This window comes from Mercenaria mercenaria, chromosome 2, assembly GCF_021730395.1.
Source record: "Mercenaria mercenaria strain notata chromosome 2, MADL_Memer_1, whole genome shotgun sequence".
Lineage (NCBI taxonomy): Eukaryota > Metazoa > Mollusca > Bivalvia > Venerida > Veneridae > Mercenaria > Mercenaria mercenaria.
Window position 1 is genome coordinate 61,121,463 of NC_069362.1, and position 18,845 is coordinate 61,140,307.

At 38.1% G+C, this 18,845-nt stretch overlaps 1 long non-coding RNA gene across 1 annotated transcript in view; it reads left to right on the forward strand.

Moving 5' to 3' along the window:
• The window catches only part of LOC123562775 (uncharacterized), a 66,473-nt gene that overhangs the window by 14,725 nt on the left and 32,903 nt on the right, over nt 1-18,845 (forward strand). The window contains exons 2-3 of the long non-coding RNA XR_008369849.1: nt 8,799-8,934; nt 15,100-15,192. This is a non-coding gene — a long non-coding RNA (uncharacterized LOC123562775). The remainder of the gene's footprint in view (nt 1-8,798; nt 8,935-15,099; nt 15,193-18,845) is intronic.

Below are 18,845 nucleotides of genomic sequence, written 5' to 3' on the forward strand. Positions count from 1 at the left end.
GGTCAAGGTCACAGGGGCCTGAACATGCAAAACCATTTCCAACCAATAACTGGAGAATCATTTGACCTAGAACATTCAAACTTCATAGGATGGTAGGGCTTATAGAGTAGACAATACCTATTGTTTTTGGGACCACTTTATTAAAGGTCAGGGTCACAGGGGCCTTAACATGGAAAACCATTTCCGGTCAGTAACTTGAGAACCTCTTGACCCAGAATGTTGAAACTTCATAGGATGATCGACATACAAAGTAGATGACCCCTATTGACCCCGTGCGTCCGTCCGTCCGTCAACAATTTCTTGTCTGCACGATAGTGGTTTCATTTATGATTTTATTTTAACCAAACTTGCACACAACTTGTATCACCATAAGATCTTGGTTCCTTTCTTGAACTGGCCAGATCCCATTATGGGTTCCAGAGTTATGGCCCCTGATAGGACCAGAATTAGCTATTTTGACCTTGTCTGCACAATAGTAGCTTCATTTATGATTTGAATTTAATCAAACGTGCACAAAACTTATGTCACCATAAGGTCTTGGTTCCTTTCTTGAACCGGCCAGATTCCATTATGGGTTCAAGAGTTGTGGCCCCTGAAACGGCCAAAATTAGCTATTTTGACCTTGTCTGCACAATAGCAGCTTCATTGATTTTAACCAAACTTGCACACAACTTGTATCACCATAGGATCTCGATTCCTTTTATTCGCCCAAAGGGACATATTATGTTATCGCCTCAGTGTCCGTCTGTCTGTATGTCTGTTGGTTAGCAATTTCCGTTCCGCTCTGTAACTCTTACATCCCTTTTATGTTACTATAAATAGCTTATTTAGTAACTTTTTTATTATTAGCCGTAGGGAAAAACCGAGACCACTTTTCTGTGGTACAACATGGATGGTACCTCCAATTTTTAGGTGTATTTTGACATACCTGTACCTTGTAAGATTTTTTTTTTAATTTTGGTTAATTTCTTCCCTTTTTAGCTCACCTGTCACATAGTGACAAGGTGAGGTTTTGTGATCGCGCAGCGTCCGTCGTCTGTGCGTTCGTGCGTGCGTAAACTTTTGCTTGTGACCACTCTAGAGGTTACATTTTTCATGGGATCTTTATGAAAGTTGGTCAGAATATCACCTTGATGATATCTAGGTCAAGTTCGAAACTGGGTCACGTGCAGTCGAAAACTAGGTCAGTAGGTCTCAAAATAGAAAAACCTTGTGACCTCTCTAGAGGCCATATTTTTCAGTGGATCTTCATGAAAATTTGTGAGAATGTTCAACTTGATGATATCTAGGTCATGTTCGAAACTGGGTTACGTCCAGTCAAAAACTAGGTCAGTAGGTCAAATAATAGAAAAACCTTGTGACCTCTGTAGAGGTCATATTTTTCATGGGATCTGCATGAAAATTGGTCAGAATGTTCATCTTGATAATATCTAGGTCAAGTTCGAAACTGGGTCAACTGCGGTCAAAAACAAGGTCAGTAGGTTAAATAATAAAAAATCTTTGTGACCTCTCTAGAGGTCATATTTTTCATGGGATCTGCATGAAAAATGGTCAGAATGTTTATCTTGATGATATCAAGGTCAATTTTGAAACTGGGTCACGTCCAGTCCAAAACTAGGTCAGTAGGTCAAATTATAGGAAATCCTTGTGACCTCTGTAGAGGCCGTATTTTTCATGGGATCTACATGAAAATTGATCAGAATGTTCATCTTGATGATATCTAGTTCAAGTTTGAAACTGGGTCAACTGAGGTCAAGAACTATGTCAGTAGGTCAAATAATAAAAAATCCTTGTGACCTCTCTAGAGGTCATATTTTTCATAGGATCTGCATGAAAATTGGTCAGAATGTTCATCTTGATGATATCTAGATCAAGTTCGAAACTGGTCACGTCCGGTCCAAAACTAAGTCAGTAGATCAAATAATAGAAAAACGTTGTGACCTCTCTAGAGGTCATATTTTTCATGGGATCTGCATGAAAATTGGTTAGAATGTTCATCTTGATAATATCTAGGTCAAGTTTGAAACTGGGTCACATGCGGTCATAAACTAGGTCAGTAGGTCAAATAATAAAAAACCTTGTGACCACTCTAGAGGCCATATTTTTCACGGGATCTGTATGAAAGTTGGTCTGAATGTTCATCTTGATGATATCTAGGTCAACTTTGAAACCAGGTCAACTGCGGTCAAAAACTAGGTCACTAGGTCTAAACATAGAAAAACCTTTTGACCTCTCTAGAGGCCATATTTTTCAACAGATCTTCATGAAAATTGGTGAGAATGTTCACCTTGATGATATCTAGGTCAAGTTCGAATCTGGGTCACGTGCAGTCAGAAACTAGGTCAGTAGGTCTAAAAATAGAAAAACCTTGTGACCTCTCTGGAGGCCATATTTTTCATGAGGTCTTCATGAAAATTGGTGAGACTGTTCACCTTGATGATATCTAGGTCAAGTACAAAACTGGGTCACATGCCTTTAAAAACTAGGTCATTATATAAAATAATAGCAAAACCTTGTGACCTCTCTAGAGGTCATATTTTTCAATGGATCTTCATAAAAATTAATCAGAATTTTTATCTTGATGATATCTAGGTTAAGTTCAGAATTAGGTCACATGAGCTCAAAAACTAGTTCACTATGTCAAATAATAGAAAAAACAACGTCATACTCGGTTCATGTGGGGACAGGTGAGCGATTCAGGACCATCATGGTCCTCTTGTTTGTTCCTGTCCTTTGGGCTTCATCAGTCATAAGTTTGCTCCTAACCTCCTCTGATGTAATCCTTCAGGCATGAAAGTACTGGTCTGTTTTGAAAATAATTTTATTTGAAGAATATTTCAACTATATTTTCTCATAATTCTTTTGATTGATCTTGATTATGATTTTTTGAACTTTTTGTCCTTAAGTGCAATGATAACAGGTGAGCGATATAGGGCATTTTGGCCCTCTTGTTTTAAATAGCAACATATTGTTTTCCCAAAGTTGATCTGTGTTCTTTTTATGTAGTGGGGGCGTCTGTGTCCCATGGACACATTTCTAGTTTGCAACATATTTATTATTTTGTTCAAAGCATATCATTACTTATAGTTGAAACCAGAGATTTTTGAGACATTCCGCATGTTTTGCCATATCAGGGTCACATAAGTGTTTTCACTACTGAGCACAGTCAGTGAGCCCAAAAATATTTTTGATGAAATATCCTGCTTTTTTCCCTTTTTAAATCACCTATTATGTGAAAATAAAGAAAGGGCCATAATTCAGTAAACAAAAGCCACAGAAAAAAGTCCATTAGTTATGATTATCTTCACACAAATGTCATTCATCAGTGAAACTTTCAACATATCCTTTCAATTGTGTTTCAGGAGTTGGACACACAAGATTTTTATGCACCCCTTCAAAGAAGGAGGGGTATACTGTTTTGCAGATGTCGGTCGGTTGGTCGGAATGTAGACCAATCCATTTCTGGATGATAACTCAAGAACGCTTGGGCCTAGGATCATGAAAGTTGATAGGGAGCAGATGACCCCTATTGATTTTGAGGTCTGTATATCAAAGGTCAAGGTCACAGTGACCCTGAATAGTTAAACGGTTTCCGGATGATAACTCAATAACACTTGGGCTTAGGATCATGAAAGATGATAGGGAGGTTGGTCATGACCAGCAGATGACCCCTATTGATTTTGAGATAAGTATGTTAAAGGTCAAGGTCACAGTGACCCTGAACAGTTGAAACGGTTTCCGGATGATAACTCAAGAACGCTCAGGCCTAGGGTCATGAAAGTTGATAGAGAGGTTTGTCATGACCAGCAGATAGAGAGGTTTGTCATGTATCAGCAGATGACCCCTATTGATTTTGAGGTCAGTATGTCAAAGGTCAAGGTCACAGTGACCAGGAACAGTAAAATGGTTTCCGGGCAAAAACTCAAGAACGCTTGGGCCTAGTGTCAGGAAAATTGAAAGTGAGGTTGGTCATGACCAGCAGATGACCTCTATTGATTTTGAGGTCATTTGGTCAAAGGTCAAGGTCACATTGGCCAGGAACAGTTGAACGGTTTCTGATCTTCTTGTCCAAAACCACAGGACCTAGGGATTTGATATTTGATATGTAGCAAAATCTAGTGGTCCTCTACCAAGATTGTTCAGATTATTTCCCTTGGGTCATATATGGCCCCACCCCAGGGGTCACATGGTTTATATAGACTTACATAGGAAAAAAACTTTGAAAAACCTCTTGACCAAAACCACAGGGCCTAGGGCTTTGATAATTTGTATATGACATCATCTAATGGTCCTCTACTATGATTTTTTTGCTCACCTGAGCCAAAGGCTCATGGTGAGCTATTGTGACCGCTCAGTGTGCGGTGTGCGTCGTGTGTCCATCAACATTTTCTAAAAAAATCTTCTTCTTGAAAACCACTTGGCAGAATTACACCAAACTTCACAGGAATGATCCTGGGTGGCCCCCTTTCAAAATTGTTCAAAGAATTGAATTCCATGCAGAACTCTGGTTGCCATGGCAACCGAAAGAAAAAAACTTTAAAAATCTTCTTGTCCAAAACCACAGGGCCTAGGGCTTTGGTATATGGTGTGTAGCATCATCTAGTGGTCCTCTGCCAAGGGTCAAATTGGCCCCGCCCCGGGGGTCACATGGTTTATATAAACTTATAGAGGGAAAACTTTGAAAATCTTCTTCTACAAAACCACATGGCCTAGGGCTTTGATATTTGGTATGTAGCATCATCTAGTGGTCCTCTACCAAACTATTCAAATTATCCCCCTAGGGTCAAATATGGCCCCGCCCCGGGGGTCACATGGTTTATATAGACTTACATAGGGAAAACTTTAAAAATCTTCTTGTACAAAACCACACGGCCTAGGGCTTTGATATTTGGTATGTAGCATCATCTAGTGGTCCTCTACCAAGATTGTTCAAATTATCTCTCTAGGGTCAAATATGGCCCGCCCCAGGGGTCCCAAGTTTTACATAGACTTATATATGAAGAAAAGTTTAAAATTCTTCTTGTCTGAAACCACAACACTTAGACCTTTGATATTTGGTTTGTAGCATGGTCTTATGGTCCTCAACCAAAATTGTTCAAATTGTACCCCTGGGGTGAAAAGAGGCCCTGCCCTGGGGGTCCAAAGTTTTATATAGACTTATATATATGAAAAAAACTTTAAAAAAAACTTTTTGTCTGGAACTATATGACCTATGCTTTTGATATTTGGTATGATGCATTGTCTAGTAGTCCTATACAAAAATTGTTCAAATTATGCCCCTGGGGTTAAAAGAGGCCCTGCCCTGGGGTAACTTAGTTATTTTGTGAGTTATATAGGAAAAAATACTTAAAAAATCATTTGATTCTATTTCCAAGACTGTTTAATAATAATTACCTGATGACCCCAAGTAATATGATGTCACTTGACTGTGACCTTGACCTACTGACCTATTTTCTTGTTTTTAGCTCACATGTCACAAAGTGACAGTGTGAGCTTTTGTGATCCTGCAGCGTCCGTCGTCCGTCGTCCGTCTGTGTGTCCGTCCGTCAGTCCGTGCGTGCGTGCGTGCATGCGTAAACTTTTGCTTGTGACCTCTCTAGAGGTCACATTTTTCATGGGATCTTTATGAAAGTTGGTCAGAGTGTTCATCTTGATGATATCTAGGTCAAGTTTGAAACTGGGTCACGTGCGGTCAAAAACTAGGTCAGTAGGTCTAAAAATATAAAAACCTTGTGACCTCTCTAGAGGCCATATTTTTCACAAGATCTTCATGAAAATTGGTCAGAATGTTTACCTTGACGATATCTAGGTCAAGTTCAAAACTGGGTCACGTGCCTTCAAAAACTAGGTCAGTAGGTCAAATAATAGAAAAACCTTGTGACCTCTCTAGAGGCCATATTTTTCATGGGATCTGTATGAAAGTTGGTCTGAATGTTTATCTTGATGATATCTAGGTCAAGTTCGAAACTGGGTCAGCTGCGGTCAAAAACTAGGTCATTAGGTCTAAAAATAGAAAAACCTTTTGACCTCTCTAGAGGTCATACTTTTGAATGGATCTTCATGAAAATTGGTCAGAATGTTCACCTTGATGATATCTAGGTCAAGTTTGTAACTGGGTCACGTGCCATCAATAACTAGGTCAGTAGGTCAAATAATAGAAAAACCTTGTGACCTCTTTAGAGGCCATAGTTTTCATGGGATCTGTATGAAGGTTGGTCTGAATGATCATCTTGATGATATCTAGGCCAGGTTCGAAACTGGGTCAACTGTGGTTAAAAACTAGGTCAGTAGGTCTAATAATAGAAAAACCTTGTGACCTCTCTAGAGGCCATATTTTTCATGAGATCTTCATGAAAATTGGTCAGAATTTTCACCTTGATGATATCTAGGTCAGTTTGAAACTGGGGCATGTGCCATCAAAACTAGGTCAGTAGGTCAAATAATAGAAAAACCTTGTGACCTCTCTAGAGGCCATATTTTTCATGGGATCTGTATGAAAGTTGGTCTGAATGTTCATCTTGACAATATCTAGGTCAAGTTCAAAACTGGGTCACGTGCCTTCAAAAACTAGGTCAGTAGGTTAAATAATAGAAAAACCTTGTGACCTCTCTAGAGGCCATATTTTTCATGGGAACTGTATTAAAGTTGGTCTGAATGTTTATCTTGATGACTGGGTCAGCTGCGGTCAAAAACTAGGTCATTAGGTCTAAAAATAGAAAAACCTTTTGACCTCTCTAGAGGTCATACTTTTGAATGGATCTGTATGAAAGTTGGTCTGAATGTTCATCTTGATGATATCTAGGTCTGTTTCGAAACTGGGTCAGCTGCAGTCAAAAACTACGTCATTAGGTCTAAAAATAGAAAAACCTTGTGACCTCTCTAGAGGCCATACTTTTGAATGGATCTTTATGAAAATTGGTCAGAATGTTCACCTTGATGATATCTAGGTCAAATTTGAAACTGGGTCACGTGCCTTCAATAACTAGGTCAGTAGGTCAAATAATGAAAAAACCTTGTGACCTCTCTTAGAGGCCATAAATTTCTTGGGATCTGTATGAAAGTTGGTCTGAATGTTCATCTTGATGATATCTAGGTCAGGTTCAAAACTGGGTCAAATGAGCTCAAAAACTAGGTCACTATGTCAAATAATAGAAAAAAATGACGTCATACTCAGTTCAAAACTGGGTCATGTTGGGACAGGTGAGCGATTCAGGACCATCATGGTCCTCTTGTTTTTAAGATACAGCCTTGAAATTTTGATGACATACCCAGTTTTGCACACAAATCGTAAAACTGAATATCACTGACTATGAATGTGACCTACTGACTTTCTTAATATTTTATCATCAGTTTGATCTTTGAAACATGTAGCCCATATTACTCAGGTGAGCGATCCAGGGTCATCATGACCCTCTTGTTCAAATTATTCCCCTAGGGTCAAATATGGCTCCTCTGGGGGTCACATGGTTTATATAGACTTATATAGGGAAAAACTTTGAAAATCTTCTTGTCCAAACCACAAAGACTAGGGTTTTGATATTTGTAATGTAGTATCATTTAGTGGTTCTCTACCAAGTTTGTTCAAATTATCCCTCTAGGGTCAAATATGGCCCCGCCCCAGGGGTCACATGGTTCATATAGACTTATATAGGGAAAAACCTATAATCTTCATGTCCGTAATCTATATCATTCAAATTTGGACCACATGTATAGTTTTGAGTGGCAAGATGAACCTTGACATGAGTTGACCTTGATCTTGACCTAGTGACCTACTTTCACATTTCTGTAGCTACAGTCTTCAAATTTGGACCACATGCATAGGTTTGTGTACCGAAACAAACTTTGACCTTGTTATTGACCTAGTGACCTACTTTCACATTTTTGAAGGTACAGGCTTCAAATTTGGACCAAATGCGTATTTTGTGTTCCGAAATGAACTTTGATCTTGAGATTGACCTACTTTTACATTTCTAAAGGTACAGGCTTCAAATTTAGACCACATGCATAGTTTTGTGTTCTGAAATAAATTTTTCCCTTGATTTTGACCTAGTGACCTACTTTCACATTTCTCAAGCTACAGCCTTCAAATTTGAACCACCTGCATAGGTTTGTGTACCGAATTGAACTTTGACCTTGAAATTGATCTAGTGACCTACTTCCACATTTCTGAAGCCACAGCTTTCAAATTTGGACTACATGCACAGTGTTTAGTACTGAATGAAATTTGAACCTTGATTTTGACCTTGAGCTAGTCTTGAAATTTGGAACGTTCAAAAATGGCTCAGTGGTGGGCGCCAAGATCACTCTGTGATCTCTTGTTAGGTTAATAGGTTAAAGGTCAAGGTCATATTGAACCAAAACGGTAGAACTTTTGTTTACAGTGAGCATACAATTTTTGTTCCATGTGCTATTACTGAATGCATCAAGGGGGACATTTCATGTTCGACGAGCTCTTGTTTCTCTATATTCTATATGGAAAAACTATCAAACGGCCATATTATAGTGCAGTAAAAATAGTCAAAGCAAAAGCCCCTAATTTTCTGGTCATCTGCACATTAAACATTTTTCATCTGAAGTCTGAATTAATCAAGTCTAATAATGTGCAAGGAGTTGGGTTCCAAGGAATTTTGGGACAGACGACGGATGTACGGACAACAGCAGTGCTATGTATATGCCTCGCCACATAAATGTAGGGGCATAAAAAAGGCAGACTGAACAGCAGGTTTTTAAGAAAAAATATCCCAATGTGAATATCATAAAATATTATCTACCTTTTGTCTATTGTTTCTGTCCAACAGAACCAGCAGTTTAACCTGGAAAGATTAAACTCAGACCTAGATGTTTATTTACTGGGAGGTACCTAACCTCTTAGTTTCTGCCATCAGGTCTGTCCCTGAGAGAACACAAGGAAGACAGCAACTTCTACTGCTTGAAGTAAGTTACCTTCTTTTTTAGATCCCCCGATTTTGTAGCTCAACTGAGCCAAAGGCTCAAGGTGAGCTTTTGTGACCGCTTGATGTCTGTCATGCGTTGTGCGTCGTTCGTCCATCAACAGTTTCTAAAATAATCTTCTTCAAAACCACTGGGCAGATTTACACCAAACTTCACAAGAATGATCCTTGGATGGCCCCCTTTCAAAATTGCCCAAAGAATTTAAATCCATTCAGGATTTCAGAAATGTTTTGTAGAAGTGATCTCTAGGTGACCCTCTACCAAAAATGCTTAAGCCATTCTATTTCGGTAAAAAACATGGCTGCAGGGGGCGGGGCTTATTTTCCCTCAATGGCTATATTGTAGATAAATTTCAAAAATCTTCTTCAAAACCGCTGGGCAGATTTACACCAAACTTCACAGAAATGATACTTGGGTGGCCCCTTACAAAATTGTCCAAAGAATTAAAATCCATTCTGAACTCTGGTTGCCATGGCAACTGAAAGGAAAATCTTTGAAAATCTTCTTCTCAGAAACTATTATCCAGATTTCAAAAATATTTTGTAGAAATGATCTTTAGGTGACCCTCTACCAAAATTGCTTAAGCCATTCTATTTCGTTCAAAAACTTGGCCGCCCGTTGGTGGGGCTTATTTTCCCTTTATGACTATGTTGTAAATTTCAAAAATCTTTTTTTCTGAAACCTGAAGACCTAGAGCTTAGAAATTTGGTATGTAGCATTGTCTAGTGGACTTTTACCAAGATTGTTCAAGTAATGATCCTAGGGTCCCTTGAATTTACATAGAGTTCTATAGGAAAAACATTAAAAACATGTTCTTCTCTGAAACAGAGAAGCACAGAGCTTAGATATTTTACATGTGGCATCGTCTAGTAGTCTTTTACTAAGGCTGTTCAAATCATGACCCAGCCCACCCCAGGATCACTTAGTTATGACTCCTACCACACAGTGGTGTGGGAGACATATTGATTTACTCCTGTCTGTGTGTCCGTGTGTGTGTGTCTTTCACAAATATTGTCTGCGCTCGGAGTCGAACAGTTCTCATCCAGTCTTCACCAAACTTGAACAAAAAGTGTTTGACAATAAGTACTCAGCCAAGTTCGATAACCAGCCAAATCGGCCCAGGCACTTCGGAATTATGGCCCTTGAATTACCAAAAATTGCTCTGTACATACTTGTTGGCACTCTTAAGTCGAACATTTCTCATCGGATCTTCACCAAACTTGAATAAAATGTGTTTGACAATAAGTCCTCCGCCAAGTTTGGTAACTAGCCAAATCAGCATAGGCACTTCAGAATTATGGCCTTTGAATTACCGAAAATTGCTCTGTACAAACTTGTCGGCACTCTAAGATGAACATTTCTCATCCGATCTTCTCCAAACTTGAATAAAATGTGTTTGTCAGTAAGTCCTCGGCCAAGTTTGATAACTAGCCAAATCGGCCCAGGCACTTCAGAATTATGGCCCTTGATTTACCGAAAAACGCTCTGTATAAACTTGTCCGCACTTTAAGTGGAACATTTCTCATCCGATCTTCACCAAACTTGAATAAAATGTATTTGACAATAAGTCCTCGGCCAAGTTCAATAACTAGCCAAATCGGCCCAGGCACTTCAGAATTATGGCCTTTGAATTACCGAAAATCACTCTGTACACACTTGTCCGCTCTCTAAGTCGAACATTTCTCATTCGATCTTCTCCAAACTTGAATAAAATGTGTTTGCCAGTGAGTCCTCGGCCGAGTTTGATAACTAGCCAAATCGACCCAGGCACTTCAGAAATATGGCCCTTGAATTACCAAAAATCACTCTGTACACAGATGCCAGTGATACATGTTTGTGCATGGTTGACACAGATACATAACTATTCAAATGATTGGGCAGTTGTGGGAGACATGTACTTTTCTCAAAAGCAGCTCTAGTTTTTAGCTCACCTGTCACGAAGTGACAAGGTGAGCTTTTGTGATCGCACAGTGTCCGTCGTCCGTGCGTGCGTCCGTGCCTAAACTTTTCCTTGTGACATCTCTAGAGGTCACATTTTTCATGGGATCTTTATAAAATGGGTCAGATTGTTCATCTTGGTAAATTCTAGGTCAAGTTCGAAACTGGGTCACGTGCCTTCAAAAACTAGGTCAGTAGGTCTAAAAATAGAAAAACCTTGTGACCTCTCTAGAGGCCATACTTGTGAATGGATCTCCATGAAAATTGGTCAGAATGTTCATCTTGATGATATCTAGGTCAAGTTCGAAACTGGGTCATGTGCCTTCAAAAACTAGGTCAGTAGGTCTAAAAATAGAAAAACCTTGTGACCTCTCTAGAGGCCATATATTTCACAAGATCTTCATGAAAGTTGGTCTGAATGTTCACCTTGTTGATATCTAGGTCAAGTTCGAAACTGGGTCACGTGCCATCAAAAACTAGGTCAGTAGGTCAAATAATAGAAAAACCTTGTGACCTCTCTAAAGGCCATATTTTTTAATGGATCTTCATGGAAGTTGGTCTGAATGTTCATCTTGATGATATCTAGGTCAAGTTCGAAACAGGGTCATGTGCGGTCAAAAACTAGGTCAGTAGGTCTAAAAATAGAAAAACCTTGTGACCTCTCTAGAGGCCATACTTGTGAATGGATCTCCATAAAAATTGGTCAGACTGTTCATCTTGATGATATCTAGGAAAAGTTCGAAAGTGGGTCACGTGCCATCAAAAAGTAGGTCAGTAGGTCAAATAACGAAAAAACGTTGTGACCTCTCTAGAGGCCATATTTTTCATGGGATCTGTATGAAAGTTGGTCTGAATGTTTATCTTGGTGATATCTAGGTCAAGTTTGAAACTAGGTCAACTGCGATCAAAAACTAGGTCAGTAGGTCTTGAAATAGAAAAACCTTGTGACCTCTCTAGAGGCCATACCCTTGAATGGATCTTCATGAAAATTGGTCAGAATGTTCACCTTGATGATATCTAGGTCAGGTTTGAAACTGGGTCACGTGCCTTAAAAAACTAGGTCAATAGGTCAAATAATAGAAAAACCTTGTGACCTCTCTAGAGACCATATTTTTCAATGGATCTTCATGAAAATTGGTCAGAATTTTTACCTTGATAATATGTAGGTCAAGTTCAAAACTGGGTCACATGAGCTCAAAAACTAGGTCACTATGTCAAATAATAGAAAAAACAACGTCATACTCAAAACTGGATCATGTGGGAAGAGGTGAGCGATTCAGGACCATCTTGGTCCTCTTGTTATATGAGTTATATAGGAAAAAATACTTCAAAAACTATCTGATCATATTTCCTAGACTGTTTAATTATAATTACCTGATTACCCACAGTAATTTACCCACAGTAATTAGGGGTCACTTGACTGTGATCTTGACCTACTGACCTACTTCTTTGTTTTTTAAGATACAGTTGAAATTTGGATGACGTATACAGTTTTGCACGCTGATCTTAAAACTGACTTTCAGTGACCATGAATGTGACCTACTGACCTACTTTCTTAATATTTAGCATCAGTTTGACATTTGAAACTTGTAGCTCATATTACTCAGGTGAGAGATCCAGGGTCATCATGGCCCTCTTGTTTTCAATTTGGATTAGCCTGATAATGCACTTGTAAGGTCCACCTTCTGCCCACCCACTTAGCTCAATGGAGAAAACACACATCTAAGGATTGAGGGGTCGTGAGTTCAATCCCTGAGCGGGGAGTATGTTCTCTGTGACAGTTGTGTCTGACATCATTCGTCCTCCAGTCTTTTTGTTCATGTGGGGAAGTTGGCAGTTACTTGCAGAGAAAATGTTTGTACTGGTACAGAATCCAGGAACATTGGTTAGGTTAACTGCCCGCTGTTACATAACTGAAATACTAACTGTTGAAAGACGGCGTAAAACCCAAAACAAAACCAAAAAAAATCATTTAAGCTGATAACATAAAATCATTTTTAAAGGACTTACTCTCATGAACTGCTTGTTGGGTCTTCAACAGACTTAGCTGAAACCTCAGTGATGCATTTTTGTCCATGTTTTGTACTTAGAAAATATCAGATTTCTTGGTTAAGTTTTATGTTTAGGTCAACTTTTCTCCTAAACTATCAAAGCTATTGCTTTGAAACTTGCAACACTTGTTCACCATCATAAGCTGACCCTGTACATCAAGAAACATAACTTTTTGCAAGAATTATTGCCCCTTTTGGACTTAGAAAATCAGTTTTCTTGGTTAAGTTTTATGTTTAGGTCAGCTTTTCTCCTTAACTATCAAAGCTATTGCTTTAAAACTTGCAACACTTGTTCACCATCATAAGCTGACCCTGTACAGCAAGAAACATAACTCCGTCCTGCTTTTTGCAAGATTTTTGGCCCCTTTTGGACTTAAAAAATATCAGATTTCTTGGTTAAGTTTTATGTTTAGGTCAGCTTTTCTCCTAAACTATCAAAGCTATTGCTTTAAAACTTGCAACACTTGTTCACCATCATAAGCTGACCCTGTACAGCAAGAAACATAACTCCGTCCTGCTTTTTGCAAGATTTTTGGCCCCTTTTGGACTTAAAAAATATCAGATTTCTTGGTTAAGTTTTATGTTTAGGTCAACTTTTTCTCTTAAACTATCAAAGCTATTGCTTTGAAACTTGCAACACTTGTTCACCATCATAAGCTGACCCTGTACATCAAGAAACATAACTCCATCCTGCTTTTTTCAATAATTATTGCCCCTTTTGGACTTAGAAAATCAGTTGTCTTGGTTGAGTATTATGTTTAAGTCAGATTTTCTCATGAACTATCAAAGCTATTGCTTTAAAACTTGCAACAGTTTTCCACCATCATAAGCGGATGCTGTACGTCAAGAAACATAACTCTATCCTGCTTTTTGCAAGAATGATGGCCCTTTTTAGACTTAGAAAATCATGGGTAGGACAATATTTCTATTATACAAAAAAAATCAGATGAGCGTCAGCACCCGCAAGGAATCAGTCGTGTCCAGCATGATAAGTGTTGAAATAAGAGTCACATAGTGACAAGGTGAGCTTTTGTGATCGCACAGCATCCGTCGTCCGTCATCCGTGCGTGCGTAAACTTTTGCTTGTGACCACTCTAGAGGTCACATTTTTCGTGGGATCTTTATGAAAGTTGGTGAGAATGTTCATCTTGATGATATCTTGGTCAAGTTTGAAACTGGGTTACATGCGGTCCAAAACTAGGTCCGTAGGCCTAAAAATAGAAAATCCTTGTGACCTCCCTAGAGGCCATATTTTTCAATGGATCTTTATGAAAATTGGTCAGAGTGTTCACTTTGATGACATCTAGGTCAGGTTTGAAACTGGGTTATGTGCAGTCAAAACCTAGGTCAGTAGGTCTAAAAATAGAAAAACCTTGTGACCTCCCTAGAGGCCATACTTTTCAATGGATCTTCATGAAAATTAGTTAGAATGTTCACCTTGATGATATCTAGGTCAAATTCGAAACTGGTTCAACTGCGTTCAAAAACTAGGTCAGTAGGTCTAAAAGTAGAAAATCCTTGTGACCTCCCTAGAGGCCATACTTTTCAGTGGATCTTCATGAAAATTAGTCTGAATGTTCACCTTGATGATATCTAAATCAAGTTCGAAACTGGGCCAAGTGCGGTCAAAAACTAGGTCATTAGGTCAAATAATAGAAAAACCTTGTGACCTCTCTAGAGGCGATATTTATCATGGGATCTATATGAAAGTTGGTCTAAATATTCATCTTGATGATATCTAGGTCATATTTGAAACTGGGTCAACTGCGGTCAAAAACTATGTCAGTAGGTCTACGTCTGTTTGTAAACTTTTGCTTGTGACCACTCTAGTTTAAGATCCAGCCTTGAAATTTGGATGACATGTACAGTTTTGCACACCAATCTTTAAACTGTCTTTCAGTGACCATAAATGTGACCTACTGATCTACTTTCTAATATTTTAACATCAGTTTGCCATTTGAAATATGTGATTCAATATACTCAGGTGAGCGATTCAGGGTCATCATGACCCTCTTGTTTTAAAGAATCTAGTGGCATGATGCAGTTGAAAACCTGGTTATCATGGAATTTCCACAATTCTTGTTTTAAACATTTGAAATTGATATAACTATATATTTAATAATAACTGCTATTTCATTGATAACATAATCATTAACAGGACAAAGTACAGCTTGCTCACGCCATCTACAAAACTGGAAATAAGGAATGGAAAAGTAAGGTGGCAGAATTGATTGGCTGTGCAATGAATGAGGTATTATTGGTAGACAATGTTTAATGAGTTAAAAAGTAATTTTTAAGGACTGACCCCATTGTGTTGGGCAAATTACATCAAGAAAATTTATATCAAATTAGCCCAAGTTGCAGTCTGATTAAACAATGAAAAAAGGTCCGAGTACTTTAAAAGACAATTGTATTAATAATTATTGAATGGTGTCCGCTTCATCAAATTTTCGGACTTCATTAACTTCAGTATTTATCATGTCTCCCGGATGACATGTTGGGAGACATATTGATTATGTCCTGTCTGTCTGTCAGTCTGTTTATGCCTGTCATAAAGTTTGTCCAATGCAATTCCTCCATCACCACAGAATGATTTTCAACCAAACTTCGCACAAGTTATCATTTTTCCAGGCCTAGTTGTGCATATTGACGTTGTGTTTCAGTTTGATGATTCCCTTTATTCAGTTTTCTTCTTTTTATTATCTCCATTTTTAGCTCGACTATACAAAGTATAAGGAGAGCTATCCTACTCGCCCCGGCGTCGGCGTCAGCGTCAGCGTCAGCGTCTTTCCGCGTCCCCACCTTGGTTAAAGTTTTGGTGCACTTACTCTTTTTTCAACTTATCTCTGTAATTACTTGATGGATTTTATTCAAACTTGAAATACTTATTCCTCATCATTATCCACATCATCGGTCATAAGGGCCATAACACTGGCACCAATATTTCATGAATTATCCCCCCTTTTCACTTAAATTTTCAGGTTAAAGTTTTGATGCACTTTCACTCTATCTCTGTTATTACTGAATGGATTTGATTCAAACTTAAAATAGTTGTTCAACATCATCACCCACATCATATGACACAAGGTGCATAACTCTGGCACCATTTTTTCATGAATTATTCCCCCTTTTTACTTAGAATTTCAGGTTAAAGTTTTGGTGCACTTTCACTCTACCTCTGTTAATACTGAATGGATTTGATTCAAACTTAAAATAGTTGTTCAGCATCATCACCCACATCATATGACACAAGATGCATAACTCTGGCACAATTTTCATGAATTATTCCCCTTTTTACTTAGAATTTCAGGTTAAAGTTTTATGCACTTTCACTCTATCTCTGTTATTATTGAATGGATCTGATTCAAACTTAAACAATTGTTCAACATCATTACCCTTATCATATGACACAAGGTGCATAACTCTGGGACCAATTTTTTTTATGAATTATTTCCCCTTTTTAATTAGAATTTTAGGTTAAAGTTTTGATGCACTTTCACTCTGTCTCTGTTATTACTGAATGGATTTGATTCAAACTTAAAATAGTTGTTCAGCATCATCACCCACACCATATATTGCAAGGTTGATAACTCTGGCACCAATTTTTCATTAATTATTCCCCCTTTTTACTTAGAATTTTAGGTTAAAGTTTTGATGCACTTTCACTCTGTCTCTGTTATTACTGAATGGATTTGATTCAAACTTAAAATAGTTGTTCAGCATCATCACCCACACTATATGGCACAAGGTGCATAACTCTGGCACCAATTTTTAATGAATTATGCCCCTTTTTGCTTAGGATATACTTATATAGTGTTTTGATACATTTTATCTTTACCTCTCTTATTACTTTAAGTTGATATTTTTGACATAGACACAGGCTATTGTACAATATCTTCATCCACAATTGGAGTCATTAAACACTCCAGTGACAGCTCTAGTTTCCTCAGATGTGCCCAGTTTCACTATCCAGCATCAAAATAGTCGAGCGCGCTGTCTCCTGTGACAGCTCTTGTTTTTTGTTGTGTTTCTAAATAGTTATTCCTCATATTGGGGCAAGCACATGCATCAGGGAGCATCATTTGGTTTTACCAATCTCTTGTTTAATTTGTGTAATGTTTTTAACACTCAAACTTGTTAGTTTGGCGTCTATCTACAACAAAATTGTAAGAAACAAAGATAATTGTTACCTGCAGCAGAATAATCATCTTCTACTAAATTCCTAAACAATCACTCGGGGACAAAATAATTGGGGGGAGGGGCGGTCTGTTTTTGGAAATAAGCATATGGGGGCAAATGTCCTATCTGCCATTTTAAATGGCGGGCAGATGTTTAGCTGTCCACTTTTTCATTGGGGGGCAAATGTCTAGATCCCATTTTTATCAACTTGTTTGCATTACCCATGCTACTTCTAAGAAATGTGATTTGGTCATGGTTAAAGAAAACATGAGAAAAAGTCAAAACTATTGAGAAAATGCAAATGTTTCCTTTCCATTTTGTCTCACAAAATACATAGTAGAGCTGTTAAAACAAGAACTGTCAGAGGACAGCAATGCTCTACTATTCAACAACCTTGTCAATAAATAAATACAAAAGTCGAAAAAGGTGCATAATTTTGTAAAAATGCGAAACAGGGTTATGGAACCTGCACAATGAGAGTGGACAAGTGTGTGAAGTTTCGATCCATTCCCATTAGTGGGTACTTATATACCAGCTTACATACAAAAACTTAACCAAAAATTTCTATGTTGAAAAAGGGGCATAATTTTGTAAAAAAGCAAAATAAAGTTATGGGACCTGCTTTGGGCATGTCAGATCATGACAGTGAACAAGTGTGTGAAGTTTCAATCCATTCCCATTAGTGAGTACTGAGATACCAGCTTACATACAAAACCTTAACCAAAAAATTCTGAGTCGAAAAAGGGGCATAATTTTGTAAAAAAGCAAAATAGAGTTATGGAACCTGTGCAATGTAAGTCAGTTTATCACAGTAAATAAGTGTGTGAAGTTTCAATCCATTCCCAGAAGTGGTTACTGAGATACCAGCTTACATACAAAACCTTAACCAAAAATTTCTAAGTCAAAAAAGGGGCATAATTTTGTAAAAAAGCAAAACAGAGTTATGGAACCTGTGCAGTGTAAGTCAGTTTATCACAGTGAATAAGTGTGTGAAGTTTCAATCCATTCCCACAAGTGGTTGCTGAGATACCAGCTTACATACAAAAACTTAACCAAATCGGGACGCGGACGCGGACGCCGATGAGAGTGGACAAGTGAGAGTGGACAAGTGTGTGAAGTTTCGATCCATTCCCATTAGTGGGTACTTATATACCAGCTTACATACAAAAACTTAACCAAAAACTGCTATGTTGAAAAAGGGGCATAATTTTGTAAAAATGCAAAGTAGAGTTATTGAACCTTTGCACTGCATGTCATATTATGACAGTGAACAAGTGTATGAAATTTCAATCCATTCCCATTAGTGGGTACTGAGATACCAGCTTACATACAAAAACTTAACCAAAAATTTGTATGTCAAAAAAGGGGCATAATTTTGTAAAAAAGCAAAGTAGAGTTACGGAACCTGTGCAGTGTAAGTCAGTTTATCACAGTGAATAAGTGTGTGAAGTTTCAATCCATTCCCACACGTGGTTACTGAGATACTAGCTTATATACAAAAGCTTAACCAAATCGGGATGCGGATGCCAGCGCACGGGCGAGTCCAATAGCTCTACCTATTCTTTGAATAGTCAAGCTAAAAATTAATAATTTAACCCTTACCCTGCTAAATTTCTATAATGAACTTGTCTGTCTTTCAATTTGGACAGTACCATTAACTGTTAAAAGGAGTGCTTACTAAAAAGATACAATCTGAATGGTGAACAGTGCAGATCATGATCAGAC